This window comes from Pistacia vera, unplaced genomic scaffold (assembly GCF_008641045.1).
Source record: "Pistacia vera cultivar Batoury unplaced genomic scaffold, PisVer_v2 Contig51, whole genome shotgun sequence".
Taxonomy (NCBI): Eukaryota; Viridiplantae; Streptophyta; class Magnoliopsida; order Sapindales; family Anacardiaceae; genus Pistacia; species Pistacia vera.
The window spans coordinates 1,355,259-1,365,845 of NW_022196346.1; the positions used below are offsets into that span (position 1 = coordinate 1,355,259).

Below are 10,587 nucleotides of genomic sequence, written 5' to 3' on the forward strand. Positions count from 1 at the left end.
AAGTGTGTATGTTCTATTAAGTATTACTATGGATTTCATAATTTACTCCAAGAAAAGAAACTATATTTTTTTATTATACAATGAACTTATTATAGTTAAGAAAAAAAAAATTAAACACATATATCTATATATATGTTTTAAACTACAAGTTTATTCTTTGAATAGGATTTCAAAATAAACTTCTTTCCTAGGCGTGCGTTTTCTAGGTTCTCAATGGCCAAGAGATACTTAGGAAATACCTGGCTAGGGAGGGGTTTTTCAACATGCCATAAGGTTCTCTCTCCTCCTGAGTAGCTTCAAGACCAGGTGCTTCCTGAACAGGCTCATTAAGGACATATAACTTTTGTTAGTGATTGATCTCCAAAAGGCAGTGGAAAAATAAAAAATTAAAACAAAAATCAATCACCTTTTATGCCAAGATCCGAGTATAGATCAAATTGCTTACATGTTAATAAACATAAAATCTGTACAATATAAATTAATCCAATAAAAGGATCAGGAATACGTTACCAACGTTTGGAGGCTCCTTCAATATCTCTAATTTGATCTCATTCCTGATTCAAAGTAGAATCACACTCACGTCATCCACACGAAGATAATCCGTAGAACCCACTGTTGTTTTTCTAGAACAACAAGGAGGCTTCAAGAATCAAAAGAAGAGAAAAAAGAATTTTTCTCTTCATAAATATCAAAAACGTGCAAGAAGAAAAGAGGGTGGCTAGGGTTTTTTCTTTTATTCAATGAATGAATAAATTGTTGTATTAGGTTTTAATTAAGTTTCACTTATATAGTGTCACTTAATTAAAACCCTAATCCCAATAGGAATAGCCATGGATTCTCAAGTTAATCCATCCTTGCAACCAAACACACCCTTTATGGTATTTTAATTTTAATTAATTGTTATTATAATTAAAATCAATTAATATAATAATAATAATATTATTAACGTTTAATTATTAATAATAATCCATTTAAATACATGCGCACATATATTTAAATATAATCTCACTAATCTTAATTCTACTATTAAAATTAAATACAGGCAACAACCTTATCAAATTTAATTACATTGTGAGATTACCAAAATACCCTTTCATCCTAAAAGACGAAAATACCCCTTTCACAAAAACGATTCTTAAATTATCTTCTAAGTGTGTGACCCGTAGGCTCCTTATCATATTGACAATGAGTAGTATCGCGATTAACACCAATTAATCGTCTCACTACTCACAGATCAAGATTGGCCCCTAGCAAGGCATCATGGCCAACCGATAGATTTGGATTCAGTACAACAGCTACCTATCAATGATATGGTTACCGTGCAATCAAATCCTTTCATCATTTGTTAGCTCATCAAGGCTGAGGTACATAAATAGTGTCAACCTCAGTTATCCTTGATATCTTTGTATTCAGTTACTGGACAATGACTGAATAAATAAATTGGCTTGAGCGACAACTCAATCCCACTGTGGTCACAGATTTAGTGTCATTGCCATTTACTAAATTGCATAGTGAGATAACTTCTCCCATACCTGAGAGTGATGAATCCTTTGTCGATCCACCATAGTCTTGATACGCTTCTCAATGCAGCCAATCACTACCGTATTGATAGCTCTGAATAGAATTACGTTAGGCTAGTGTCAAATTACATTAATCGGTGCACAAGGCACTTTGGTGATCTCAAGTCTAAGGATCACATGCAACACCATTTGTTAGAGGATTTATTCCATAGACACTGGGTTACCATCCATATGGAAGCCTCTAGTGGGTCTGTCCAGTGAACTTCCCTCTAGCAAGCACCCATGCGTTGTACCAGGTTGTCGGACAAAAACCTTGACAAGTGAGATCAATCACTACCTTTTGATAGGGTCGTTCAACGCCATGATACCTCACCGTATTATCTGTGTCCTTGATCAGAGTAATACTGGGGCTATGGACATTTCTAGAATGGCCACCATATTTTATTATAGGGTTCTGATTATCAAAATTTGAAACACTTGATACCTCATCACGGTTCTACCATCCTACGGACATATATCATTACATATAACTATGATTTACATGATATAAAAGAATATGCCTTTTATTGATAGAAAAAGATTTATTACAAAGTCAAATTTACAGTAATTGATTGGCTCTAGGGCACATACTGTAATAGTGTCTCTATAGCCAATCATTCATATTTAATACTGAATGACCTCAAGTGTTTTTCATGCTTCTGCTGCGACATAGGCTTCGTTAGTGGATCAGCGAGATTTTCCCTCTCAACCATTTCTCTAATCAGATGAAATCGTCTGAGTATGTGTCTGGACTTCTGGACAAACCGTGGTTCCTTTGCTTGAGCTATTGTTCCATTGTTGTGGCAATAGAGATTTATTGGATTAAAAATCATGGAGACCACACCAAATTCAGTGACAAACTTCTTAATTTAGACCGCCTCCTTGGTTGCATCGGATAATGTGATATATAATCAACCTCCATTGTAGAGTCTGCTACAGTACTTTGCCTTGAGCTCTTCCAGCTTACCGCACCCCTATTGAGAAAAAATAAAAAACCGGATTGCGAACGATAATCATATTTGTCTATTTGGAAACTAGCATCACCATAACCTATTACAGTGAGCTCATTTTCCCCTCCATAAACCTAGAACATGTCCTTAGTCCTCTTTAGGTACTTAAGGATGTTCTTGACAACTGTCCAATGACCCTCGCTTGGATCCGATTGATATCTACTAAAAGTGCTTAATGCACATGACACATCAATCCGAGTACACAACATGACATACATAATGGATCCAATTGCTAACGCATATGGGATCCTCTTCTTTCTATCTCTCTCATCGTGTGTTTTAGGACACACATCCTTAGAGAGATAGACACCATGTGACATCGGAAGAAATCACTTCTTGGATTCTTCCACACTGAATCTCTTCAATATTTTGTCAATGTATGTACTCTAACTTAGGTAAAGCAACCTACGTGATCTATCTCGGTAGATCTTTATTCCAAGGATGTAGGCTGCTTCCCCTAAGTCCTTCATGGAAAAGCACTTGGATAACCAAGTCTTCACCAACTATAAGTTCGGTATATCATTCTTGGTCAGAAGTATGTCATCGACATACAACACCAGGAATGCCACTGCCCTCCCACTTACCTTTTTTGTAAACACATGACTCATCTTCATTCTCAATAAAACTGAATTCTTTCACCTCTTCATCAAAACGAATGTTCCAGCTCCTTGAAGCTTGCTTGAGTCCGTAAATAGACCTCTAAAACTTGCATACCTAACCAGCTTGTCCATCAAGAACGAAACCATCGGGTTGTGTCATACACACATCCTCTTTAAGGTTTCTATTTAGGAAAGCCATTTTGACATCCATTTGCCAAATTTCATAGTCATGATATGTAGCAATCGCAAGCATAATCCAGATGGACTTAATCATGGCAACTGGAGAAAAGGTTTCTTCATAGCCAATACCATGAATTTGTTTGAAACCTTTGGCAACCAGTCATGCCTTATAAGTATGCACCTTGTCATCCATGTCAGTCTTCTTCTTGAAGACCCATTTACACCCTATGGGTTTTACACCTTCAAGTGGATCCACCAGAGACCATACTTGGTTTCGGTACATGGAGTCCATCTCAGATTTCATGGCTTCAAGCCATTAAACAGAATCTAAATCCAATATAGCGTCTTCCTAGGTTTTGGGTTCATTGTCTTAGGAGACGAGTACATCACCATGCTGAGTCATGAGAAAACCATATCTCTTGGGCTCATGACGTACTCTCCCAGACCTACGTAGCTCCTATGCTACTTGAGGTGGTTCACTTTGATCCACGAATTGTGGAGTGATCTCCTCACGATGTTCAACCACCTCTTGTGGCACATCTTCCTGATCTTTGTCTAATGTATCTTATGGTTCTAGAACTTCATTGAGTTCTAGTTTGTTAGAGTATGTGCCTTAGAGCTAATCAATTATTGTAAAATTAACTCTGTAATAAATGTTTATTTATCAGTAAAAGGCATATTCTACTATATCACGTTAATCATATTATATGTATTGATATATGTCCTTAAGATGGTAGAACCATGATGAGGATATCAAGTATTTCAAATTATGATAGTGAAAACCCTATGATCACATATAGTGGCCATTCTAGAAATGTCTGTAGCCCCAATATTATTCCGACCAAGGATACAAATAATACAGTAAGGCTATCATAGTGTTGAATGACCCTGTCGAAAGGCAGTGACTGATCTCACTTGTCAAGGTTGTTTGCCGACAACCTGGTGCAACGCATGGGTGCTTTTCCTTTGGAATTTCAGGCATTCTCAAAGCATCTTTTCGGAACTTCAAATTCTTATATGCGTACTTGAGATGAGATGGTGATTTTTTGAGTCCAATGTTTGGAGTCTCTTCCAACACAAATTTTGGCTTGTTCCCACTTACAACAAATTCCTTAAATTGTCCCTTGTGAGGTGAGTTGCTTGGTTGAAATTCCCCTAAGTATCTTGTACACCCTTTCGCTTTGAGATTTTCCGCTTCATGGTCTTTCAACTCTTCTCTTTGTTGAGGTTCCTCCAAAACTACACCACTCCTCAATGTTATGGCATGAACCTGCTCTCTAGGATTAACTTCTTTTTTGCTTGGAAAGGAACCTGGAGGTCTCTCCGTCAATTGTTCCACCAATTGCCCCACTTGAACCTCCAAATTTCGAATGGATGCTCATTGATTTCTAAAATTTATCCTTGTCTCATTCATGAACCTTCAAAACATATCTTCCAACTTGGTTATTCTCTCCTCTAGTGGTTGTTATTTGGCTACCGGTCTTGGTGCTCCTTGATTTCTCCAAGAGAAATTCGGATGGTTCCTTCATCTCGGATTGTATGTGTTGGAAAAGGGGTCATTCGGCGCCCTTTGTGAAACAACCATGCAATTCACTTGCTCGATTGTTGAGAAGATGAATGGGTTTCCCACTTGGCATTCCACACTTGCATGGTTTCCTACACAAAATTCACAAGTTAGAAAAGGCGAGTGAAAAATATTTACATTCATACCTCCCAATTGTTTCTAAAGCACTGAAATCTGAACAGACAATGTGATAAAGGCGTCAACTTCATGTAAACCCATGCTCCTCTTAGGCATTCCTCGCTCATTGGGTCTTTGGTAGTTATTATTGACCATCACCTTAAGCAGTTCATAAGCATGTTCTGGAGTCTTGTGATTTAACGCTCCTCCAACCACACATCTACCATAATTTGAATATTTGGTAACAAACCATTGTAGAATGTTTGGACTTGTATCCAAATCGGTAGACCATGATGTGGACATTTCCTTAACAACTCCGTGTACCTCTCCCAAGCTTCATACAGTGATTCATCGTTGTCTTGCATGAGAGAGTTAATGTCGTTTCTCATTTTTGCGGTCTTCACTGGTGGAAAGTATTTTGCAAGAAACTTCTTTGCTAATTTGTCCCATGTGGTGATAGTTCCAGCTGGGTCTAACATGAGCCAACCTTTCGCTTTATCTCGCAATGAAAATGGAAACAATCTTAGCCTAATTGCATCATCAGTCAATCCATTGTGCTTGAAGGTGTCACATATCTCTAGAAAACTAGTGATATGCAAAGTTGGATCCTCATATGAATTTCCACTAAATTGGACTGACTGTTGGATCATTTGAATTATTGTCAGCTTAATCTCAAAGTTCACTTCAACAAGTGCCCTTGTAATACCATAATTGCATTCTTGCACCGTTGGTACGGCATAATCCCTCAACATTCTATGTACTTCTTCCATGATTCTCCACACAAGAGAAAATTCGAACTTAAGTATTCACAAAAATTTTGCTTACCTATAAAACAAAAATAAAAACTACAAACAAAAGAACTCAAGTTTAAGACTATACAATATTTACAATTAACTAAATGAAATAAAGCTTTAATTTAGCACCACAATAGATACTATCAATATTAATAATCAACCATCCCCGGCAACGGTGCCAAAAACTTGATGCATAATGTTTTATATGTATATTTAGCAAGTCCACTAGTCGTAAAAGTAATGAAGTGATTAGTAGAGTATCGTTGCCACGAGGATATATAGTTACTAAATACCAATTTCTCTAGTTTAATTCCTAATTGAAGCAACAATAAATTGGACTGATGGAAATTTAACAACTAAATATAAATTAACAACAAATAAATGATAAAAATTAAATTAAATATAAAACCCAAAATCCAAACAAATCAAATAGTACTAAAAAAGCTAGGGTGTTGATTTCACCTAGATACGCAAACCCAATTCATAGAATTTATTAACCAAGTTCTAATTCCCTGATTGAAAATCAAATTCCCTAAGTTGTTTGGTACTCCTTCTTAGGTTATACCACCCGACCTATTCCTATTAACCTTCTGAACCCAAAAGTTAAAGTTTAATAGTTCAAGGTCTCTTAGGCTTGTGGAATTCTATCTAGATTTCATAGATCACATTTATCTATCTCTAGTTTTCGCTCAATCTATGGTATTTATCCCAAGAGGCACATATCAAAAAACACTTCTCAGTCTCATTGTGAACAACACATATTTGAATGGTGATCAAGCATCCAAAACTCATTAAGCAAAAAGATAAACAATCAATCATGAAATTAAAACTCAGTAAATCAATTCACAAAAATTTGAATCATTGTATCAAAGTTACATCAAACCCTAGCTAAACAACTCATTTTATGCTAAATAACAAAATAAAATAACAAAATCAAGTTGAATCAAGGTTCATCATTGAAAAACAAACAAAAGATGGAGAAATCTTCTCTAATTTGAAGCCCAAATCTTTCAATAATTTTCTCATTCCAAGAGCTGCCTCACAAATGATGAACCAAGACTCTTTTCCCTTCCCTTTCACATCAATTTCTACTGCTCTCACTTAAGGATGGAGCCCTAGCAAGCCAAAACATGTCGTTTTATTTTTCACATCTAATGCAGTTTAGCCGCAGCAAAAAATTTTCTTCGCCACGGCGAATCTATTTTGGGCCAAATTTGAGCATGATAACATCTGAATCTGGAAATGTCGTACATATATGAAGTTTAGCCCTGTCAATTTTATTTGTACTCGTTGATGAATCAGCCCAATCTGAGTCTATAGCTCAAGTTACGGCCCAAATACTAAAGCATGTCTAAAGATGTTTTCTTCAGTTCGGAACGTATTATTCACAACTTCAAGCCAAGTTTTCACATTCTTCCTATCATAATTAGGAAAAACCCAAACATGAAAGTTGTAGCTCTAGTACTTCTTAGATTTCTATAGCTTCTAAATTCAACTCATTCCGAGTTTCTAAACTCAAGTTACGCAATTTACACTTAAAACCGTCATTTATGCTCAAAATCATCGTTTAGAATTGCAAAGAAAAATTAATAGAATTAAGAAGCAATTATGGCCCAAATTGTATGAGAAGTATTCTAAATCCTATTGAAATTCAATACAAACTCATATGAAAAATAAGATTATCACTGGTTTCTTGAGATTTGGAATTGAAACCGAAATTGAAACCTGCTGGTTTCGGTTCCTAAAAGCTTGGAACTGGAACTTGAAACATAGGTTCCAGTTCTAGTTCCTATACCTCGGAAAATTATGTTACCACCTACTATTCACAAAAATTACAAATACACCCCCAAAAAATTACAAACACCCCCAAAAACTTACAAATACACCCCAAAAAATTACATAAATTATAGGCCAGTCTCAATTCCTACCTAGGTACTTGCGTATCAGTTTTGGTTCCGATTCTCGATTCTGGTTATGGTTCTTACAGTGATAGAACCGAAACCACATAGTACCGATTCTGATTTTTTAGAACCAGAATCGACCCTGTGAGGGCCAGTTTTGAGTAGGAACTAGAACCTTGTCTAATCACAGGTTCTAATTCTGACAGGTTCTTTTGTACACCCTATAGTCAATATACCAGTATTACCAGCACTATACACAAAAAAGAAAAAAAAAGATACGTTCAATATTAAGATATGTGGACAATATGGGTCAATTTAAGGCTAAAAACTAGACAGTAAAAGAAACTACAAGGAAAGAAACTAGACAATGAATTCATATCTTAGAGCTTAAAAATTAGATAGTAAAAATAAGTACGAAAGTGTTAACAAATTTCTCACGATTACTGCAAAGATTTTGAGGAGAGTTGATAAGTTGCATAACTTGAGTGTTTTTAGGGTTGTTTTGATGTTAGTTTAGTTAACTTCTCATTTGTTTCATTTGTTTTGATGCTTTTTTTTTTTGTTAAGTTTGAGATATGAATGGTTACCTATTGATTTGGATAACTTTTGTGTTTTTTAGGCTTTGATTGAGTAGATTGGAGTATTGGAATGAAATTGCGACTTAAAGCTTGAAGAAGTTGAGATTACCTAACATTCTTGAAGGCCACAACCATGCCTTGGTAGTTCACCATGGCCATGGTGGTGGAACAAAGAGACTAGGAAACACCACGGCCTAGGCTGTGGTGACTTAAATTTGGCCACGGCCAGGGTTGTGGCGGAAACTATTAGGGCGTTTTTATCATTTTTTCTTTCCTTTTTCACTTAGGACTCTTTTGGGTATTTAAGTATAATTGAGATCAGTTGTCAGGGACGAATTTGGCATATTTTAAGAGGAGAAGATGCATTATTGGGGCTTGAAGACTGAAGATCAGATTTAAGAATTTGATTTTTATTTATTTTCAAGTTTGATTATGTTTTCTTTCTTCTCTATTTATTTCTTTGTTCTTAGGATGGAATAAATCTCTTTTGTTAGAGGAGGATGAAACCCTAATTATGTTTTGAACAATTTTTATTCTTAATACCAGATTTATGTTTATGAATTTGTGCAAGAGTTTAGGTTTAATGCTTTATGAATGTTGGATTGATTCAATTACCTTGATGATGTTTCGAATAGAGAAGTTAGGGTTTATTGCTTAATTCATATTCATAATTAATTCATATTCATAATTGTTCTATGGGAATAACATTGCACAACATATTAAAACTAGAAGTAATCGAATGGAGATTCTAGGATTAATTTGTGGTCCATCTAATTCACAACCGAATAGGGCGAATTAGTCGTAAGGGATTGATGCATTTATGCTTCTTAATTTCAGAGTAACCGAATAGGGATCTGTATTATGTTGAATATTATGCCTGAATAAGGATAATTGGCCTTAGAAGAATCCTACCAATTCATAGCACAAACGGGTATTAAGAGTGGTTGTCAAGCATAATTAGGGGGAATTCTGTACCCTAACTTCATTAATATTGCAAAGTTCATCGCATTATTTATTTTTTTAATTTAGTTATTTTTAATCCGTTATTTTTACACTCTAAGATTTCGTTTTCTCAAATAATGTGTAGGTAGTTTTACGTAATTACATATATTCGCTTTGATCTCTGTGGGACGATACTTAAACTCATCACTTTATACTTGAACACGACTAGTACACTTGCTAAGGTTGATTTAGTCGCATCAAGTTTTTGGCACTGTTGCCAGGGATCATTAGATTGTTTGTGATTATTTTAAGATTACCTATTACTTTGAGATTTTTTTTTATTATTTTGTTTGTTTGGCTTTTTTTTTTTTTTTTTTTTTTTTTTTTTTTTTTGGAAACCAAGAGGTGTTTCTGCTAGTGTATGACCAGAGCTTCTGGAAAGATTTTACTAGCATTTGATCCTGAGATAGAGCGCACTTTTCACGCAAGAAAGAGAGCAATCAAAAGGGAGATCATGGGTGATCACGATTACCCAAATAATGGAACACCACTAGCAACTCATATACTAAACGAGTACTCTACCCCATCTCTAAATGGAGCAACATCGAGCATTCGACGACTAGTGATCAATGCCCACACCTTTGAGATAAAGCCAACAATCATCCAGATGATTCAGCAGTCAGTGCAGTATGGTGGTTTGGCACATGAAGATCCCAACTTACATATTGCAAATTTCCTAGAGATTTGTGATACTTTTAAGCACAATGGAGTTTTCGACGAAGCTATAAGACTAAGATTGTTCCCATTTTCGTTAAGAGACAAAGCTAAGAGTTGGTTCACCTCATTACCAGGAGGCTCGATTACAACCTAGGAGCAAATGACACAAAAATTCCTAAGTAGGTATTTTCCTCCTGCAAAGACTGCACAATTGCGTAATGATATTACTATGTTTATGCAGGTGGATACAGAGTCACTATACGAAGCATGGGAAAGGTTCAAGGACATGCTCCGGAGATGTCCCCACCATGAATTACTGGTTTGACTGCAAGTCCAGACGTTCTATAATAGTCTTAACAGTGAAGTTCGAAATATGATCAATGCTGCTGCGGGTGGTACTTTAGGTAAGAAGACACTAGAACAAGCTTATGAATTGCTGGGAAATGGCTTCAAACTCTTATCAATGGCCAATAGAGAGGTTGCCTATGAGAAGAACGTTGGGTGTTCATAATATAGATGTAATCACAGCTTTGGCAGCACAAATGCAGGCATTAAATAAGAAGATTGATGGACTTCAAATGCAAAAACCTGCAATAGTTGCTTCTATGTGTGTTTTTTGTGGCGAA

At 35.8% G+C, this 10,587-nt stretch overlaps 2 non-coding genes across 2 annotated transcripts; one reads left to right on the forward strand and one right to left on the reverse strand.

Moving 5' to 3' along the window:
• Window positions 1–5,314: 5,314 nt before the first annotated feature.
• On the forward strand, window positions 5,315–5,421 carry LOC116106250. The gene has a single exon (XR_004124293.1). It is a non-coding gene; the product is annotated as a small nucleolar RNA R71 (small nucleolar RNA).
• Window positions 5,422–10,170: 4,749 nt separating this feature from the next.
• On the reverse strand, window positions 10,171–10,276 carry LOC116106249. Its single transcript, XR_004124292.1, has one exon. It is a non-coding gene; the product is annotated as a small nucleolar RNA R71 (small nucleolar RNA).
• Between the last annotated feature and the right edge of the window lie 311 nt (window positions 10,277–10,587).